Source organism: Triticum dicoccoides, chromosome 7A (assembly GCF_002162155.2).
Source record: "Triticum dicoccoides isolate Atlit2015 ecotype Zavitan chromosome 7A, WEW_v2.0, whole genome shotgun sequence".
NCBI lineage: Eukaryota > Viridiplantae > Streptophyta > Magnoliopsida > Poales > Poaceae > Triticum > Triticum dicoccoides.
Window position 1 is genome coordinate 171,667,065 of NC_041392.1, and position 22,297 is coordinate 171,689,361.

The 22,297-nt window shown below is 44.2% G+C and overlaps 1 pseudogene; it reads left to right on the forward strand.

Moving 5' to 3' along the window:
• Positions 1-2,277: 2,277 nt before the first annotated feature.
• LOC119331004 lies at positions 2,278-20,984 on the forward strand (annotated as a pseudogene).
• The last annotated feature ends 1,313 nt before the right edge of the window (positions 20,985-22,297 follow it).

Consider the following 22,297-nt stretch of genomic DNA (forward strand, 5'->3'; position numbering starts at 1 on the left):
GGGGCACCACGACGAAGGCGCGAGGGCCGCGACATGCTCGGCCGCCTCAAGCACAGCCTCTCCTGGCCGAGCACCACCACGCCACCACGGTCGAACCGCGCCGCCGCCGCCTTGACCCGCCAAGTCCTGTGTCGTTGGCTCCAGGAGGGACCACCGCGCCGCGACCAACTCCTCCTGCGAGCCCCAGCCGCACACCTCCACCCCACTGCGAAGCTCTGCCGTGCGACGTCACTCGAGCTCCAGATCTCGCAGCCAAAAACTCCACAACACCCACCACTGCGAGGGGCGTGCCCGACCAGCGCGAGCGCCAGATCCCGCCATCGTCGGCCGCCAACGGGATTTGCCCACCGACGAGCGCCGACGGCGGTGAGAGGGGGTGAGGGAGAGGGGGCGGCGGTGGCGGCGTTTAGGGTTCCGCCCGAGCCGCCCCTGCGGGGCGACGCGGGGGCGAAAGGTAGGAAGGGGAGAAGTATTCAGTTAGTGAGAGCAGAAGTACCAAGTTTTCTTGTCATGGCCAAAATATTGGTAGGATAGCCCTGCTAGAGTCCGAATATATGTCACATCACTCATCTCAGTATCTCAGGCTGACTTTGAAAAAACAGCCTCGCATGCGACATCTGCAAGTTGTTTGGTTGCCTGCATATGCACTTCCTGCATTAGGGGATCAACTTTGGCACATTGTTTGATTGCCTGCATTAATTGTATCGTCGCATACAACTACATGTTGTTTGGGTGCCTCCATGAGGTATGATTAAGAGCTAGCACTTGCACTTAGCACGCAGGGTTAAGAGCTAGCAGAGGAAGGGGGAGAAGAAATGCAGTGTGCGCCGGACCATGGCGACTGCGGTGGATAGTGGCCGTGGTGCCAGACCATGGCGACTATAGTGGATAGTGGCACGGCGAGTGACACCGTCGGTGAACTAGTTGCGGTGCTCGCCCAAAGACAGTGGACAGAGGAGGAGAATGCAATGCTCGTGCCATGGTATTGTTCGTGAAAGGGGAAGGGTGTCGGCGTTGAGAGGGACGAATAGGAGGGCTCTGAGCAGAGGACAGAGGAGCTCGACATGGCGGCATGAGTGCACTAGACTGCTGTTCAAGGAGAGATGAAGCTACGGTCGTCGAAACCCAAAACTTACAACACAGATATCATGCGGAACTGCGAGATTAGGCTGCTGGCCAAAGGAAATTTCAAACGATCGATCGTGTGCGATGAATATGACAAAATTCGTCCAGAATAACTTCAAACGGGAACACGAAATAAAGAATTTCCGGCCGACGAAACTACCAACCGATCGCCTGAATAGAACCGTAGCATCAAAGTGCATCTTTTTCATGTAGAGCTTATCTCAAATCGAAGCACCGTTGTGTACAAAGGGACAAGGAAGAGAGGAGATTAGAGAGAAGCTTACTGGAGGTTGAAGAAGACCTCAGGTAATCACCTCGCATCCCTTCCTTATCCACTCATGCAAGGGCCCGCTCGTTTGCATTTGCCTCGGCCTGGCTCGCAAGAAACTGCCGATCTAAGCATTTCCAGCAAGGCAGGCCCTGAGGTGCTTTAATTTCATGCTATGCAGGCCCAACAGTGTATGCAGCCAACCAAACAGCCTGTTTCCTTCCCGTGCGGATCTAGTTGGGCCTTATGCAGACAACCAAACATGTCCTAGGAGCGACGACCGATATTTACCAGATCTGCCAACACCATCTATCTTGCTAAGAAGAAAGAGGCCGGACAAGTAGGGTAATGCTGGTCCGTACGTCCCTTGCGTGACGGTTTCCGTGATTGGCGCTGTGGCGATCGGGAGGCGCTGTGGAGGCGACCCAGGTTCACTCGTCGGCACAGGCGGCAGCGTAGAGAATGTTACCGACCAGACCACAGCCATGCATGGTGATGGATCGCATCGACCGACCGACCTCCCGGGCTATCGATCAAGCCACGGGATCGGGGATCGCAGACGAGCACGCCCCCGCCCCGCTCCCCGTCGACGCCATGTTCCCCGCCGGTCGCCACCTCGATGGCATGGGAGGGAGTGGGACCCGTCGAAATCCCCTCGCACCCTGACTCCCTCGCCGGTCTCTCGCATGGCATCGCATCGATCTCCACTCCTCTGCGTGGAGACGTCACCGTACGTCCACCGATGAGGTGGCGGCGCCGCCTACTGCCTCTTGAGTCTTGACTCTCCTGGTCTCCTGACAGGAATTATTTAGTCTTCTTTCTTTCCTTCCTTCTTTCTTTCTTTCCACCACCAACCGTTCCGATTTCTTATTCCTATTTCGGTTCAGTAGCGGACACGGAAGCGGGGCGATATATGCTTCGCGCTCTGCCCTGCAGCATCCTCCGCCCCCTTCCACCCTGAATCAGCAGCAACGCCCTGTCTCCACTCTCCACCTCCCCAGCCGCTACGTGTCCGAGCGCCGACGATCGAGGTGCGGATTACTTGGCTTTATGCCGTCAAATCACCGTGTTTTCTGCTATTTTGGTCGTTGGACCGGTGCTATTCTTTGTCTTTCTGCTCCTTTTCGTTGAGCTTTTTAAGCGGAAGAACTGAACCGAAACAATTCGGCGTATTAGGTTTTCTTCGTAATCATAGTTGTAGAAACAGAGCATGCAGAGTAACTGGACTAGAACATATGTAATACAGCTGGTGTTGAGAGGAGCTTACATCATGTCATCATCAGTACTAGTAACTACTCCCGAGCTGGTGTTGAGAGGAGCTTACATTCGGAGTAGTAAGCATAGGGGTAGGGGATGAAAAGCTGACCAGTTGCTGGTCATCATAAGCTTACAGTATTTTGTCAATGCAAACAAGCTCTAGGAGAAAACTTGCACTGACGATCTTTGTCCCGAGTATTATTCTGTTCTTTTTAACAAGCAGCCTTCAAGATAGTTACTACAAATATTATTAGGAATTTAGGATGGATATTTTGGGTCTGCACAAAGTCCAAACGAACATGATGGTGAAGTACTTTGCAATTTTTCATAATCGAGTCGCCGTCACTACATATACTACACATGTTTCCCCGGTTCTTCGTGAATTCTTCTGTCTTCTGAGCCAACTTAGTTGACATTTGTATTTCATCCCGTGCAGCAGCAGCAGCATCTCAGGATCCATCCATATCCACTAGCAAACTGGGGACGATGGCGTTCAAGAAGGATGATAACTTCGGAGAATGGTACTCCGAGGTGTGTTTTCTTACCTTCTTTGGCCCTTGCCGTCTTGGTGAGGCTTGCCAAGTCGATTTGGGCTTAATACAAAGCGAAAGTGAAGTGTAATATAGGGGCCATGATTAAGGCGCTGAAAGAAGCCCCGGACAAGATTTGATATGATTAAGGCTCCGTTAATATCTGTTATGGTCGATAGCTTAAAATTTGTGACTTCGTCAACAAATACTACCGAGATTGGTTCACTTGCTTTTTTGGTGTTTTGTTACAGTTTTTGCTCTTGAATGCGACATATTACATTGGTTCACCTGTCGCCTTGATGTTGGTGCAGTCGTGCTCTCTGAATTATTCTTGGTTTAATACTCATTTTCTCATTTAGTTCGTTTTCTCGAAAGAGAAAAGGAAAACTTGATTTTCTGTGCACTAGTTGGATGATTCCAGATACCAAAATTCAGATAATATCCCGTTCTTGCTAGGGGGGTCTTATCTGAAGCTTTGTTGTTTCTTTGTGCAGGTTGTTGTTAACAGTGAAATTATTGAGTATCATGACATCTCTGGCTGTTATATTTTGAGGCCGTGGGCGATGGAGATCTGGGAATTGCTGAAAGTGAGTTTTATGCTATGAAATTCAGTTAATTGAGATGTTTTTTTATGGACTGTTAGTATTTTCCCTTCTTTGCAATTAAATACAAATATGCTTTGTTGCAAGTTTTGTAAATGTCATTTTCTGTGGTGATGAAAGAAAGGCATCTCTATATGTAGAGACTTATTTTTACTGCCATCTGAAGCTTGATTTGTCAAGCATATGCCTTGTCTTCTTTCTTTTTAATCATTATTATGGTGATAATTTGAACTTAATTTGTCCAGTTAACTTATCGACATTTGATATGCTGAGCTGCAATCCCCCTTACGCACTTAGATATGTGATACCATATTTATTTCAGCATTAGGAATATAAGTTTCACTTCTCTTCGTCAGTCTATGGCTGTATTGTATTCAACTTTTGTTGCATCAGCCTCTCTCATCAGTACCTTCTAACTCTGAATTATGTAGATTTATATCGTTGGCTGCACCGGAATCCTCATTGTTTGTTTCATATTATTTTATCTTATCAAGTGACATTGACATTATTATTATAGCCCCGTTTCTTTTAATAACCGATATGTAATTTTTGTGCAGGAATTCTTTGATGCAGAAATAAAAAAACTGAAGTTGAAATCTTATTATTTCCCTTTGTTCGTTACTGAGAATGTTGTGCAGAAGAAGAAGGACCACTTTGAGGGCTTTGCTCCTGAGGTGTGCTTTTCTCTCTCGTCCCTTACATTCAGTTCTGTATTTTGCCAGTGACTTCATTTGAAGTGACTTTGTGCTACTCGCATATCCAACATTGAAGTGACTTCATTTGTACGATTAACAACTGAAAGAAAAATAATCTGTATGAAATGATGCATACATGATGCTGGAAAGTTAAATCGTTTTTTTCTTCTTCTTTTGGTGTGGACACTGCCCACAAGAAGTGTTTGGTTCAAATAGAATTTCTAAGGGGTACCAGAAAACCAGAGCTTTATGAATCATCTGAAGGATGCCACTGTTTCCTTTTTCTTCGGCTTTGCTAGAACTCATCTAGCTGAGTTTTAGTTATGTCTCATTCACTTTTATAGCCATTGGATTGATACTATAAGATGCGTGTGTGCTGACGTGGTTTGTAGTACTATTTCTATTTGTTTTTGTTTTCAGGTGAATGAGACCAAATTATATCTCATCTAGATGAGTTCTAGGCACTCCCCTTTTTCTTTCTTTCTTCTTTTGGTTAAATGTGAGGTAACTGGACCTGAACCACTCATATTTATTTGTGAAATTTGGTGCACAAGTCTCATCAAGAAACTCCCTGAGCACCTTATTCCTTATGAAGCTGTTGTACTTAGGAAACGTTGCTGTTGTAAAGACAATTTAAATTCAACGAACTCGATAATATCCCTTTATAGAAGACCTTGAATGGATGATTAATGAAGAATGTGTCCTGTCAAGCTGTCAAAACTCCAAACTAGTTTGGTGCTGACTATGAGGCTTGTTTGCAACACGTGTCACTGCCTCTCAAGGAACTTCCACCAGAGTTCAGTCAGACCAATAAGATTGTGTAAATCAGTGGCTGCAAGCCTGTGATTGTTGGCAGCTGTCATTTTTTTTAACATTTTGCGTGCGGCTTTTAGTCCATCAGTGCTTCATAAATATGTTATTTCTTTAATTAAATGTGTGCGATGATCCTAAAAAGCCGTGTCATATTTTTATTAAGCTTCTATTTGATGCTTTATCCATTCTCTTATTGCCCTTTGGTCAGTTATGTAAAAAGGTAAGTACTAAGTAAACCATTAATTTGTTTTCCAGGTGGCATGGGTTACTAAAACAGGAAATTCTGAGCTGGAAGCTCCTATTGCAATCCGTCCCACGAGTGAGACGGCCATGTATCCATACTTCGCTAAATGGATAAGAAGCCATCGGAACTTACCTTTGAGATGCAACCAGTGGTGCAGCGTTGTTCGATGGGAGTGTAGCAATCCAATTCCTTTAATAAGGTAGCTCCTTGTTTGGTGCCTGGTGGCCTATTACGTTTGTGCACTTCTCCCATTCTGCTTATCTTCTGTAGTGCCTACAAGATTGCCATTATTGTCTTTTTAGTTATTACTAGTAATAGTGAATGCAAAATATTCATTTATGTGCGAATGAAATAAATACAGTAGCAAAGTGGCTGCTGAAATATTAGTTGCCGGAGTACTAGGGCCAGGGACATCTGTTTCTTTGAATCATAGAATAGCTCTCTAGCAAATACTTTGTTGCCAACTCTGTTTTCTCGAATGTCAACATTTTGAACGAAAGGACCAAAGGAAGATTGGTAAATAAGACTCGTACAACTTGGACTTTCACAGAATTGTTTCAGCCCGGTTACTCTATAATTCCAACCTTATATGGTATCTACAACCACCAATCATACTGTTCTGCTACAATAGCCATCTGATGCTCGCTAACTCAAGAACTATGACAATTTTAAAAAAATCTTCAATATAGTGAAATAATGCAAATTCCATGCACCTTATGTTTCTGCAAAGGTGCATGATGATGGCTGCATCCATTCGGACTTTTCTTACCCACATAAAATTCTCTAACATTCTGCAACTGTTCTACTCAGGAGCCGCGAATTTCTTTGGCAAGAAGGGCTTACAGTTTTTGCAACTAAAGAGGAGTCAGATGAAGAGGTATTAACTACTTATTTATGTACTGTTTTAATATTGGTTTGTTATGAACTAGCGCTGGTTTACTGGGTTGGTTTTAACCCAATATGAATTATGAAGGGAACAAATGTAGCGACCAGACCTCAAACAGTCTGATCTCTGTGCTCAGGTATCATCCCTGGATCAGTAATGCTGACACCACATAGTACTTGGAGGATTTATAACAGAGTAGCAATCACACTTATTACATCGAGTGTCTCAATAGAGAACTTATTACAATAAATATGGCTTAAGGCCATCTAATAACTATAACAGTGGAAGGCTTGGAAGATAAGTAAGTCCATCAACTCCAACGGCATCACTGAGTATAGAACCACGACCTAAAACTCCTTAATCGTCGTCTGAAAAGTCTGCAACATTAACGTTGCAGCCCGAAACGGGTCAGCACATGGAATATGCTGGTAAAGTAACACATAGAGAGTAATGGAATGAAACAGCTATACTATATGCATATTTGGCTGGTGGAAAGCTCTATGGTTACTGTTTTGCGAAAAGCCAATTTTTCCCTACTGCAAAGGAATAAATTTTATTTAACTATCATGGTAGTTGTTAAACATTGAGAATGGTTGACAGCATCCTCAATCCCAATTAAGCATCATCATTAAACAAAACCCAACAAAATTAATTTTTTGAGTAACATGTTGAGATTCACATGATAATCCAAGTACTAGATACTCAAGCTGTCCATAACCGGGGACACGACTAACCATGATTAGTTTATACACTCTGCAGAGGTTTGCGCACTTTTCCCCACAAGACTCGATCGCATCCGTTTGGTTTCTCGCACTACATGGTGTTTGAGAAACGGATGACCAAGACATAGTCTTTCAGAAGCGCTAGCACCTTACGATGGATAGACCGTTACACCTACTTTCCCCTACATCTGCTAGTCTACCCTGTAAGAGTTCGCATGACTTAATCAACTATGCTAGAGGCCATAATAGCTTGTGGCTGCACACGGAAGTTTCTAGTATGAAAAATCTCATGATCCCTTTGGGCCTGGGTGGTGGTCCGTAAAGAAAAACAGGCAATCCTGGAATACCCAGGTACCTCAATCCACCCAGATGTGTGTTTAAGTTGCCACCTTAGATAAACCATTAATTAACAAACTCACATCTGTCATGAATATCACTCACCCAATCCACGTCTACTAGCATAGCATGGCAATAGTAAGCAAACGTAAAAATAACTCCCAAAGGTTTGATAATACAACAGGTAATAGGTACTACCTCAACTACTTCCCATCCCACAATTTAATTAGATCCTAATCATGCAATGTTTGAGGATTGATCTAATGCAATAAAACTGGGTAGTAGGAGGTATGATCAAAGTGTTACTTGCCTTGCTGATGATCCCCGAAACCTAGAGATTCGAAGTAACAGGCGGCGCACTCCGGGTATTCTGGCGCAGACAAACAAACAAGCATACAATAAGTATTCATCTAATGCACGGGTAAAACTCAAATAAGAGATCTAATCGGAAGGTTCAACTTAAGAACTCCGGTTTGCAAAAAGATTCAAATCAAACGAAGCAACGAAAGTCAAACGGCAAAAGAAACAAGCTTCGTTTACTATTCTGGATCTAGGGCATTTTTTATAGTGGCAAAAATTTGTTTAAGTTGGTTAAACGGATAGAGGATTTCGAGACGAAACTCCAGGCGCTTGAATCGCCTGATTCCGATAAACGAGCGAAAAGTTATACTAAAACAAAAATCAGATAAGGAATCGCGATCAGAAAAATCGCGGATTTAATCCGAGAAAAAGAAAAACGACGAACGTTCGCTAGAACGAACGAACGGACGAACGCTCGCTAAATAAATAAACCAGAAAAACCGGTCTATTTTAAAAAAACCGAAACTAAAAAAATAAAACCGCGACCCCTTTTTTTCTCTCTTCTTTTTTTTACCTCGGGAGACGGGTCGGCGACGGTAGGCGCACGAATCGAGGCGCGGCTAGGGTTAGGGTTGGCGGCGGCTCTGGTGGGCTGGGGGGGCTCGGGCGGCGGCTATTTAAAGGCTGCCCCCGGGCGGAGTCCCGCTCGGGTACGGCCCAAAGTCGGTTCGCGTTTTTTTTAATTATTCCGCGCAGAAAAACAAATAAAAGAAATACTAAACGGACTTCAAAAATCCTGAAATAAATATTTCCGGGCTTCTAAAATCAAGCCGCATAAGGTGAACATTTATTTGGGGCCTAAATGCAATTTTGAAAAACGCACATTTTTTCTAAATTCAAATAAAATAACGAAAAACTCCGAAATAAATTCTTATTTGATTTTATTATTAAATCCTCAATATTTCTTTATTTTGGAAAAGTCATTTTATTTCCTCTCTCATATTTTTGTAATAGAAATAATTGATGATAAAATAATTAAAATCAAATGATCCTATTCGCAAAATTTGAGAAAACTCAAATATGAAAATAACGAAATCCCCAACTCTCTCCGTGGGTCCTTGAGTTGCGTGGAATTTCTAGGATCAAAACCAAAAGCAAATAAATATGATATACCATGATGATCTAGTGTATAACATTCCAAATTGAGAATTTGGGATGTTACAAACCTACCCCCCTTAAGATGAATTTTGCCCTCGAGATTCGGGTTGGCTAGAAAATAGGTGAGGGTGGTCCTTCAGCAAATCTTCCTCTCGCTCCCAGGTGGCTTCATCCTTCGTGTGGTGGCTCCATTGAACCTTGCAAAACTTGATAACCTTGTTGCGGGTGACTCGACTGGCATACTCTAGAATCTTAACTGGTTTCTTCTCATGGGCCAAATCATTATCCAACTGAATTGCTTCCAATGGCACTGTGTCTCTCAAGGGTATGTTAGCCATCTCCGCGTGGCACTTCTTCAACTGAGAAACGTGGAACACATCATGAACTCCTGACAATCCTTCAGGCAATTCCAACTTGTAGGCCACTTCTCCCATACGTTCCAATACTCGGTATGGTCCTACAAATCATGGCGCTAACTTTCCTTTAACACCAAAGCGCTTTGTTCCTCGAAGTAGGGATACTCGAAGATAAGCTCTATCTCCAACTTCGTAAACTGTCTCCTTGCGTTTAGAATCTACATAACTCTTCTGTCTAGACTGGGCTATCTTAAGCCTATCGCGAATCAATTTCACCTTCTGTTCAGACTCCTTAATCAAGTCAGGCCCAAACAACTGGTGGTCTCCAACTTCATCCCACGTCAAGGGTGTCCCGCACCTCCTTCCGTACAAGGCTTTGAAAGGGGCCATCTTTAAACTGGATTGATAGTTGTTGTTGTAAGAGAACTCTGCATACGGCAAATTCTCGTCCCAACTAGATTCATAATCTAGCGCACAAGCTCTCAGCATGTCCTCCAAAATCTGATTGACTCTCTCAGTCTGTCCATGTGTCTGTCGATGAAAAGTTGTGCTGAACTCTAGCCTGGTACCCAAAGTTTCGTGTAACTGATTCCAGAACTTTGAGGTAAACTGGGTTCCTCTATCTGATACTATACTCCTCGGAACTCCATGTAAGCATACAATTTTGGTCATGTATATCTTTGCCAACTTAGCACTGGTGTAAGTGGTCTTTACCGAGATGAAATGAGCTACTTTCGTCAACCGATCAACTACAACCCAAATCGAGTCATAGCATGAACGAGTCCTGGATAATCCCGTGATAAAATCCATGCCTAACTTATCCCACTTCCATTCGGGTATCGGCAATGGTTGTAGCAATCCTGCTGGCTTCTGATGCTCTGCTTTTACTCTCTGACATACATCACAAACTGCTACATACTCCGCAATATCTTTCTTTATTCTGGTCCACCAGAAAATCTCCTTCAAATCCAAATACATCTTGGTATTTCCTGGGTGAATCGAATATGGTGAATCATGTGCCTCTTGCAGAATCAACTTCCTGATCTCCAGGTCATTGGGCACATAAACACGGTCTTCAAACCATAGGGTGTCGTGCTCATCCTCACGAAATCCTTTAGCCTTTCCTTCGCTCATTTTCTCTTTTATAGAGGCAATCTCCTTGTCAGTCTTCTGAGCTTCTCTGATTCTATCCATCAAAGTTGACTGAATCTCCAATGCTGCTACATAGCCTCTCAGAACTATTTCCAAACATAACTCTCGAAGATTTTCGACTAACTCCCTTGGTAATTCTCCCGTCATTAGGTTGTTGGCGTGGCTCTTACGACTTAATGCGTCAGCTACTACGTTAGCCTTTCCGGGATGGTAATGCAATCTCATATCATAATCCTTGATGAGCTCCAACCGTCTCCTTTGTCTGAGGTTCAACTCCTTCTGCGTGAAAATGTACTTCAAACTCTTGTGATCCGTGTACACTTCACAATGATTTCCAATGAGGAAATGTCTCCAAGTCTTCAGTGCATGCGCTACGGCTGCTAACTCCAAATCATGCGTAGCATAATTCAACTCGTGAGGTTTAAGCTGTCTTGAGGCATATGAAACAACTCTCCCTTCCTGCATAAGCACTTCTCCAAGTCCTCGACGTGAAGCGTCGCAGTACACCTCATAATCCTTGGTCTGGTCTGGCAAAATCAACACGGGTGAAGTAACCAAGCGTTTCTTCAACTCCTGGAAACTAGCCTCACACTCCTCAGTCCATATGAACTTGGTATCCTTTTTCAACAACTCCGTCATAGGCTTCGCAATCTTTGAGAAATTCTCAATGAATCTCCGATAGTATCCTGCGAGTCCAAGAAAACTCCGGATCTCTCCAACTGTGGTTGGTGCTTCCCACTTGGTCACGGTATCAACTTTAGTGGGATCTACTAATATACCTTCTCCGGATATAACGTGTCCGAGAAATCCTACTTCCTTCAACCAAAACTCACATTTGCTGAACTTGGCATACAACTGATGTTCTCTGAGCTTCTCAAGTACCAATCGCAAATGCTCCTTATGCTCCTCTTCACTTTTCGAGTAAACCAGAATATCATCAATGAACACCACGATGAACTTATCCAAGAACTCCATAAACACTTTGTTCATCATGTTCATAAAATAGGCAGGTGCGTTAGTCAGACCAAATGATATAACGGTATACTCGTACAACCCATACCTGATGGTAAAAGTTGTCTTAGGTATATCCTGTTCTCGAATCTTCAACTGGTGGTATCCTGATCGCAGATCGATCTTGGAAAATACCTTACCTCCTTGCAATCGATGAAACAGATCATTGACCATTGGTAGTGGGTACTTGTTCTTGATGGTTATTTCATTCAATCCTCGATAATCAACAACCATCCTTAAAGATCCATCCTTTTTCTCCACTGGAAGTACTGGTGATCCCCAAGGCGACGAACTTGAGCGAATGTATCCTTTATCCAATAACTCCTTAATTTGCTTCTTAATTTCCACCAAATCCTTTGCAGGCATCCTGTATGGTCTCTTTGATATTGGCCCTGTGCCTGGCAATAGCTCAATCAAAAACTCAATATCTCTATCCGGTGGCATGCCTGGCAACTCTTCTGGAAATACTTCAGGGAAATCCCTTACCACTGGTACCTCCTCCTGCACAACTCCTGTTAAACAATTTACTTGAGTCCCTTTTGGCACATGTCGGGATACATACTTGATCCTTCTCCCTTCTGGGGTAGTAAGCAAAATTGTCTTACTGACGCAATCAATGTTTCCTCCGTACATCGATAGCCAATCCATACCCAGAATTACATCCAATCCTTGTGATTCCAAAATGATTAAATCTAAGGGAAACACATGCCTACCAATACTCAATGGCACTTGAAAACATCCTTGACTGGCCATATACTCCACTCTTGGTAAGCTTACTAGCATAGGTGTTCTAAGAACCTTAGTGGGCAGGTTATACTTATCCACAAATCCCCTTGATATGTATGAATGCGATGCACCAGTATAAAAAAGAACGAGTGCAGTAATTGACTTAACCAAAAACTTACCGATTACGGTATCTGGCTGCTCTTCAACCTCCTCCACGTTAACGTGGTTCACCTGTCCCCTGTTGAAAGGGTTCGGCTTCTTCCGAGAGCTTCCATTACCATTCTGGCCTTTAGGACATTCATTGGCATAATGTCCGGTCTTCTGGCACTTAAAGCAAGTGACTTGGCTCAGGTCCTTCTTGGCTGGGGTTGATGGGTTGGTACGGTTCTGGCCGTTGCTTCCTCCATTGCCATTACCATTCTTGGTGCCGTTGTGATTGTGCGAGCTACCTCCTCCATGGGTATGATGAAAATGTCCTCCCGGTCTAGGGGTAAAACGTGGCTTCTGCTGGGCTCCAGAATTGTACTTCCTCTTGCAGTTCTCAATTTGCTGTTGCTTGCCTTCAATCATAAGAGCACAGTCTACCAACTCCTGGTAGTTGTTGAAGGTTGCTACCATCAACTGCATGCTCAACTCATCATTCAGTCCTTTCAGAAACTTCTCCTGCTTAGCTGCATCCGTAGCAACGTCATCTTGGGCATAACGTGCTAATTTACTAAAGTCCTCCACATACTGGCCAACTGTCCGTCCTTCCTGACGCAAGTTGCGAAACTCACGCTTCTTCATGGCCATAGCTCCTGCTGAAACATGGGCAGTTCGAAAAGCCTGCTGAAACTGGTCCCAAGTGACAGTGTCGACAGGGAAAGTGGCTGTGAAATTCACCCACCATGATGCTGTGGGTCCTTCAAGCTGATGTGCGGCAAACTTCACCTTCTCCGTATCTGTGCATCCTGCTGTGGTCAACTCTCTAGCTGTTTTGCGGAGCCAATCTTCTGCTACTATCGGCTCGGTGCTACAGGAAAACACCGGCGGATTCAGCCTAAGAAAACGGGCTAAGTGATCAACAGGTGGTGGTGGTTTGTTGTTGTTGTTCCCCTGATTCTAATTCTGGACTAGCAACTGCATCAATGTGTTCTGCTGCTGGATCAACTGGGTGAGCTCCGGTGAAAAGGTAAATCCGGGGTCACATCTCGGAGGCATCTGAGGGTTTAGAAAAGATGAGATTTAGAATAGAGGGGGTCTAAAGAGAAAACACTATCCATATGCAAATGAGGCAAAAGCAAACAATTCACTTCATTCAATCAAACAAGGGCATACAATCGATCTAACTATCGCAAAAGTGCTTCAGACTACTGTATTTACATGGTGGACTGCTACTACTGATGAGGTGGTCTACTAGAAATATTCTTCGGTTGCAGACTCCATGATATCTGCTCCAGCTTCATCAACATAGTCATCATCGCTATCATCTGGATCCGAGTCGGTGTCGTCGATGATGATGTAGTCTTCTGGGCGAATCTCCTTGGGTTCTTCGTCTTCATCTACTGGTATAGGGCCTCCCATAAATATTCCGATCTTCTTGATCAGATCGTCATTCTTCTCCACTAATACTTCTATTTTCTCTTCATAATCTTCACGTGTAGCCTTGAGTTCTTCCTCCAGTTCCTTGATTTTTGTCCTTGCCTTCTTTAGGTCTATCATGTCGGCGCACATCTGGTTCTCCTGTCGTCGAATGTGCTGGTTTAACTCCTGGATAAAAGGTGCAACTGATCTATCCTTCCTGGTGCTGATCATCTCCCAGTGTTCATCTCGGCGCCCACAAATCTGGTAGATAGTATCCTTGAGATCATTGCGGTAGACTTCTCCAATGCGTCCCATGGCGATGTGAGCTGCCATGCTCTTTCTTAGACTTCAAATTGGTGCATCAAAAGAAAACTCTATGGGCTCAGTGACTGGCATGAACGTCCTTTCTGGAACTTGAACTTGAATCATCCAGCGCTCTTCTTCAGGTAAGGTGGCATTGTAGGTTCCGGTGAAGCTTGGTACTCCTATGTTCAGGTATCTAGTGACTTCCTTCAAGTGACGTCCAAAGGGTGTATCGTCATCCGGTTGCCTGAACTTGTTCCTTGCATCCGCCATCCTAAAGAGTAGAAAAGATGAGAGGTCAGAAGAGAAGAGAGTGAATAGTGATCTAGGTCTTTAGCTTAGTGGTTGTGTCCTACAGTCAGCGTATGCTCTGATACCATCTCTGTAGCGACCAGACCTCAAACAGTCTGATCTCTGTGCTCAGGTGTCATCCCTGGATCAGTAATGCTGACACCACACAGTACTCGGAGGATTTATAACAGAGTAGCAATCACACACTTATTACATCGAGTGTCTCAATAGAGAACTTATTACAATAAGTATGGCTTAAGGTCATCTAATAACTATAACAGCGGAAGGCTTGGAAGATAAGTAAGTCCATCAACTCCAACGGCATCACTGAGTATAGAACCACGACCTAAAACTTCTTAATCGTCGTCTGAAAAGTCTGCAACATTAACGTTGCAGCCCGAAACGGGTCAGCACATGGAATATGCTGGTAAAGTAACACATAGAGAGTAATGGAATGAAACAGCTATACTATATGCATATTTGGCTGGTGGAAAGCTCTATGGTTACTGTTTTGTGAAAAGCCAATTTTTCCATACTGCAAAGGAATAAATTTTATTTAACTATCATGGTAGTTGTTAAACATTGAGAATGGTTGACAGCATCCTCAATCCCAATTAAGCATCATCATTAAACAAAACCCAACAAAATTAATTTTTTGAGTAACATGTTGAGATTCACATGATAATCCAAGTACTATATACTCAAGCTGTCCATAACCGGGGACACGGCTAACCATGATTAGTTTATACACTCTGCAGAGGTTTGCGCACTTTTTCCCACAAGACTCGATTGCATCCGTTTGGTTTCTCGCACTACATGGTGTTTGAGAAACGGATGACCAAGACATAGTCTTTCAGAAGCGCTAGCACCTTACGATGGATAGACCGTTACACCTACTTTCCCCTACATCTGCTAGTCTACCCTGTAAGAGTTCGTATGACTTAATCAACTATGCTAGAGCCCATAATAGCTTGTGGCTGCACACGAAAGTTTCTAGTATGAAAAATCTCATGATCCCTTTGGGCCTGGGTGGCGGTCCATAAAGAAAAACAGGCAATCCTGGAATACCCAGGTACCTCAATCCACCCAGATATGTGTTTAAGTTGCCACCTTAGATAAACCATTAATTAACAAACTCACATCTGTCATGGATATCACTCACCCAATCCACGTCTACTAGCATAGCATGGCAATAGTAAGCAAACGTAAAAATAACTTCCAAAGGTTTGATAATACAACAGGTAATAGGTACTACCTCAACTACTTCCCATCCCATAATTTAATTAGATCCTAATCATGCAATGTTTGAGGATTGATCTAATGCAATAAAACTGGGTAGTAGGAGGTATGATCAAAGTGTTACTTGCCTTGCTGATGATCCGCGAAACCTAGAGATTCAAAGTAACAGGCGGCGCACTCCGGGTATTCTATCGCAGACAAACAAACAAGCATACAATAAGTATTCATCTAATGCACGGGTAAAACTCAAATAAGAGATCTAACCAGAAGCTTCAACTTAAGATCTCCGGTTTGCAAAAAGAATCAAATCAAACGAAGCAACGAAAGTCAAACTGCAAAAGAAACAAGCTTCGTTTACTATTCTGGATCTAGGGCAATTTTTACAGTGGCAAAAACTTGTTTAAGTTGGTTAAACGGATAGAGGGTTTCGAGACGAAACTCCAGGCGCTTGAATCGCCTGATTCCGATAAACGAGCGAAAAATTATACTAAAACGAAAATCGGATCAGGAATCGCGATCAGAAAAATCGCGGATTTAATCCGAAAAAAGAAAAACGACGAACGTTCGCTAGAACGAACGAACGGACGAACGCTCGCTAAATAAATAAACCGGAAAAACCGATCTATTTTAAAAAAACGAAACTAAAAAATAAAACCGCGACCCCTTTTTTCTCTCTTCTTTTTTTTACCTCGGGAGGCGGGTCGGCGGCGGTAGGCGCACGAATCGAGGCGCGGCTAGGGTTAGTGTTGGCGGCGGCTCTGGTGGGCTGGGGCGGCTCGGGCGGCGGCTATTTAAAGGCTGCCCCCGGGCGGAGTCCCGCTCGGGTACGGCCCAAAGTCGGTTCGCGTTTTTTTTAGTTATTCGCGCAGAAAAACAAGTAAAAGAAATACTAAACGGACTTCAAAAATCCTGAAATATATTTTCCCGGGCTTCTAAAATCAAGCCGCACAAGGTGAACATTTATTTGGGGCCTAAATGTAATTTTGGAAAACGGACATTTTTCCTAAATTCAAACAAAATAACGAAAAACTCCGAAATAAATTCTTATTTGATTTTATTATTAAATCCTTAATATTTTTTATTTTGGGAAAGTCATTTTATTCCCTCTCTCATATTTTTGTAATGGAAATAATTGATGATAAAATAATTAAAATCAAATGATCCTATTCGCAAAATTTGAGAAAACTCAAATATGAAAATAACGAAATCCCGAACTCTCTCCGTGGGTCCTTGAGTTGCGTGGGATTTCTAGGATCAAAACCAAAAGCAAATAAATATGATATGCCATGATGATCTAGTGTATAACATTCTAAATTGAAAATTTGGGATGTTACAACAAATGGCTAGTCTGAAGCAGCGCAGCAGCTTACCTAGTTTAGCGTATGAAGCTATACGATACGAAACGTCTATTATGGATTAAAAAAATATCACTGTTTAAATTACATCACCGGAAAGTTGAAACTCATATAACGTCACTCTTTCATATCTCAAACACAAATAATCTTATTTTTACGTAAGTAATTTTTCCCAATAACTAGTTGCTCAAGTCCTCGCGTATCAAAGGCATACTCGAATGAATGAAATATTGATGTGTTCATTATAAGGTGTGTTTGATAAAATGATTCTATGCCAACCTACATGTGGAATTTCAATGTTCACAATTTTATCAGGTTCTCCGTATATTGGAACTCTACCGAAGGATATATGAAGAATTTTTAGCAGTTCCAGTGTCCAAAGGGAGGAAAAGTGAGATGGAAAAATTCGCTGGTGGACTTTATACAGCTAGTGTTGAGGTATTGATATGAGAACTTTGCTAGATTTAGCTTTCTTAAAGCTGTCCTAGTAAGAAGGCAAGCTGTATGTTTATTTTCAGGCCTTCATTCCAAACACTGGCCGTGGTATACAAGCCGCAACTTCAAATTGTCTTGGTCAAAACTTTGCAAAGAAGTTTGAAATCTTTTTCGAGGATGAGAATGATCCCGCTCAAAAAAAGAAAGAGAAGAACAAAAGGTCCTTGGTGTGCCAGAATTCTTGGGCGTACACCACCCGCTCGGTAATTCTTACCCTCTACTTGATATGGGTTTCTATTTCTTTCTCTGTTTTACTTTCTTCTGAATGCTGAAGTGTTGGAAATGACAATGACGGTTTTCATATATTATACATATGTACTTACCTGATTATACATCTTGCTGGTTGATGTAAATTATTTGATTAGCTTATCAATTCACTTTGTAAGAACAACAGGTGGCAAAATAGGTACATGGCATTTATGACATACTCACTCCGTAAACTAATATAAGAGCGTTTAGATCACTACTTTAGTAATCTAAACGCTCTTATATTAGTTTACAGAGGGAGTACATGCTGTCAATTCTATACATGCATAGCTACTTTCTTTCAAAAGTATCCTCTTAGCACTGCCAAAGCATTCACGTATCAATAGTAGGAAATGGTAAGGTGGGGAATGCTGGTATACATCTGGGTGTAATTTTCACGACGAAAAAAGAACACCCAGTCAGTGTGAAGCCGCGCGTGAGAGCCCGCTCCCCTCTCGCGACCGCCCCGCTCCTAGGGTTCCCTCGCCGCCGCCGGCGGCGCGGGGCCGCCGCCGCGGCCAGAGCCCGCTCCCCTACCCCTCCCCTACCCCTCCCTTCCCTTCCCCGTACCCCCGCGTCGCCTCCCCGAGTGGGGCGACTGGGGGCCCCTTCGCCGCTCCTCTCCAGCGCCCCTCCCCCGCCCCTGCCTCCTCCCGCCGCCGCCAGCGAGCGCCACCGGGCCTCGGCCGCGTGGTGCTGGCGGCGGCGGGCCTACCCTTTCCCCGCGCGCGGTTCCCTCCTGCTCGGACGGTGGTGGCCTGCGGCGGTGCTCCTCGGTCTGCATCGGTGCGGCCCCTCGATGGTGGTGCCGCGGGCCCGGTGGCTCTCGACGCGGCGGTGCGGCCGGTGGGCGGCGCGGTGGCATTGTGGCTGGCGGCGCCCGCCCAGCGCAGATCTGGGCCCTTTTGGGCCCATCTGGGTTGGGGCGGGCCGGTGGCTTGGTGCTCGGCGGCGAAGTTCCTTGGTGGTGGCGGTCTCGGGTGGTGAGGACTTCGTTGGCCGGCGTGCTGCAGCGTGGTGACAGGACTGTCCGGGTCCATGTGGGCCCGGCCGGGCCATCGAGGCCTGGCAAGTCCTCGTCACCGCGTCCGGTCGGCTCCGCTGTGGCGGTGGAGGCTGTCCCCTCCTTCCGGTCGAGTTGCGGTCGCTCCCGTGGCTGGTGTCTCCTCTTCCTCTCCAAGCCTCGTGTTGATAGCTCCAGTGAAGCGGGGAGGGTTGTCCGGTAATCATGGTGGCACAAGCTGGTGGGTGGCTGAGGAGGTGGTGCATTTCGAAATGCCTGAGGTGGAGGTGGTGGTTGTGGATCGGGAGAAATCCCTGTCGGCCTGGCCGGCACCGATGCGATGACGCCTGCGGGCGCCGTCGGACCTTCCTGAGGGGCATCGGGTATACCCCTTCCCCACTATCCCTCGCGTACTGGGGGAAACCCTAGAACTTGTTCGGGCAACAGCGGCGGCATCGTCGCACTCCCTCTTGAGGATGTTGCTTGGGGCGCGGCGCTTCGGGATGCTGGGAGCGTGGTGGTACTTCTTCGGAGGGTGCAGCGGTTACCGGACTTCCCTTCTTCGTTGATCTGCCGTGTCGGCATTTATTTCTCTTTCTTCTTGTTGTTTTTCTTTTGGGCTTATCTGTGCTGCGGCCCCAGCGAGTTGGATGTATCGGGTGTTTGCTTTATAATATAAAGCGGGGGAAACCATTTTTCTTAATTTTCACGACAACTGTTTTTGATATTGTAACTAACTAGACACTTCTGTGTAGTGGCAGCTGGACAGTTGGTAGTTAGTGTTCTGTTTTATTTTCTCATCAAGTTGAGAATTTTGGTGCTAATTCAGCGGGCTGTGAATAACCATGTGGTAATCTTGGCAATATTGTGGGGTGTTCTATATGTTGTCGGAAAATGTATTGCATGTGTACAATTATTTTGTGTCTGAAATATCCCATCCGAATGTTCCACCTAAATTATGTTCAGATATCTAATCATATGCAGCACTTATGGTCTTCTTGCAGATTGGGGTGATGGTGATGACCCATGGCGATGACAAGGGCTTAGTGCTGCCACCAAGGGTGGCACCTATCCAGGTCATAGTTATTCCTGATCCATTAGAGGATGCGGACACGACGGCTATTAACGAAGCATGCGAGACGATTGTATGCACTCTAAACCAAGCTGGGATTCGCGCAGACTTGGATACTCGTGAGAACTACTCTCTGGAATGGAAATATTCTCACTGGGAAATGAAAGGTGTTCCCCTGAGAATCGAGATAGATCTGAAAGATCTGGCAAACAAGCAGGTACCTGGAGTTGTCAGCATACAGTTTTTTACAGAGTTAACAAAGATTTGTCATCATGTCATGAACATCCATTCTGCGGGTTATTCAAACACATAATCTTTTGTCTTTTCAGGTGCGCGTCGTCCGGCGAGACAATGGTGCAAAGGTTGATATTCTTTCGACCGATTTGGTTGAGCATGTAAAGGTGTTGCTGGATGGGATTCAAGATAGCTTGTTTCAAACAGCCAAGCAGAAGAGAGATGCTTGCATTGAAGTCGTCTACACTTGGACGAATTCACAGCAGCTTTGAATGACAAGAAGCTGATCTTGGCTCCATGGTGCGATGAAGAGGTAAGTGAAGGCCTTCTCCACGTATATTATATTCTGCATCGTTGTAATAGGGTTTCCCCTCAGCATGTTTATCACTCAATTTCTTGCCTTCGGTGCAGGAGGTTGAGAAGGACGTGAGGGCTCGGACCGAAGGCAATCTCGGCTCTGCCAAAACATTGTGTGCTCCATTCGATCAACCAGATCTTCCAGAAGGTATATACGGTATCAGATTTCCTAAAATTTCAGTGCAGGTGGGCTACGTTTTAGGTTTCTGTTTTGCTGATGTTCGTGGCTCTGATCGTCTGCATGTGGTATTTTGCGCTGAAATTTTCAGGAACTGTGTGCTTTGCTTCTGGAAAGCCCGCCAAGACCTGGTCGTTTTGGGGCCGCAGCTATTGATTGAATCTTCTCCGTGTGTGCCATGATACCGCCTGCCATGCTGCGGTTCTTTGCCATTCCTTGCCGTTTGGAGAGCCCATTGATTTTGAATAGGCCTGCAATCTTGGACTTCACGCACCCGCGCACGCACACATGCACACATATTTAGCATGCGGTGTTGCTTATTACTAGAGGCTAATGTGCGCTTCGCCGCGCCGTTCTTCACCTGTAGGATTAACTCTTTTTTCTATGTTGGCTTGGGTTTAAATTATGTTATGTTCTTTCATCCATATATATATCGTGTTGGCCTGCTACTGAAGACAATATTGTTCTGAGATAAGAGTGAAGTTGTTAGGTGCATTGTTGTGGAGTCCTTCTATGTTTCCGCCTCGGTGTCAGTTGATGGTGGTTGTATGAGTCCTTTGAGAGCTCTCATTCCATGCTGAAATCGTGGAATTGTTGTTATAAGGCTCACATGGGCCGGCACATGAAGCTCTCGGCTTAGCTCGGCTCCCTATTTCACTTGTTCTCTTAGTTTTTTTCAGTCGCTCCACTGCTAGCTCAGAAAAAAAAACGGTTATCGTACTTTTTACTTAAAGAAGTTCATTACATCAAAAGTTTATGTACTTTAAAAAGATCTTGGATTTTTATAAAATGAATGTGAATTTAAAAATATCCGTGGATTTCAAATAACATACATGAGTTTGAAAAAATTGAAAATTTAAAATGTTCACAAACTTACAATATGTTCATGAACTTTAAAATTATTCACTAATTAAAATATGGTCATGAGTTCAAAAAAATAATAGTGATTTCTTTTTAAAAAAGTTCAATGTCTTTAAAAAATCATCCTTTCAAACATATTCATGAATTAGCATGTGAAAACTAAAAAATAAAAAGAGAAGAACAAAGGGGAAAAGATAAAACAAACAAAAAACAAAAATACAGGAACTAGCCAAAGAAAAACTATTAAAATTGATGAAAAACATAGAAAGGTGAGAAAACAAAAGACCAGGCAATATCTTCTCAAAATAATAATAATAATAAAGGTCGGCTCAGTGACACACACCATTATAGGCGGTGGCCACTGTTGAATTATAGATGGGCCTTGGCCCATATAAGACAATAATTCGTGGTCAATCTTTTAGGGCCATGTAGGTGCATGACAAGTGGTGCGAAGTTTAGTATCACCTCCCAAATTGAGGAGAGTTGAGGCCTTTTTATATGGGCTGCTCTACCACTTGCCATTCGAAACTTGAGAAGAGTGGTACACGTGTGCTCCTCCTACGTCGTTGCCCACCTCATCATGTGCATGCATCTTGTTTCATGAATCGAGCCAAGCTCAGACCTATGCTTGCGCTTTACTTTTGTTGGGAAAGGTTAATTAATTCCGAATTAATTAGCGAGTCGTTCACAAATGCGACTCAATCGTGGGTCTAAGCCCAGGCCCACGACTCCCTACTCGACGACGTATAAATTGGAGGCGCTTGTGGGATGGATTATGTGGATTAAGATGATCTTCAGCTCAAGATGTTCTTCAATTATGTTACATGGGGTGTCTTAAAAGCAATTTCACTGCAAAAGAGGTGTAAGACAAGGGACCCTTTGTCATCACTGACCTTTGTTTTGGCTGCTGATCTTTTGC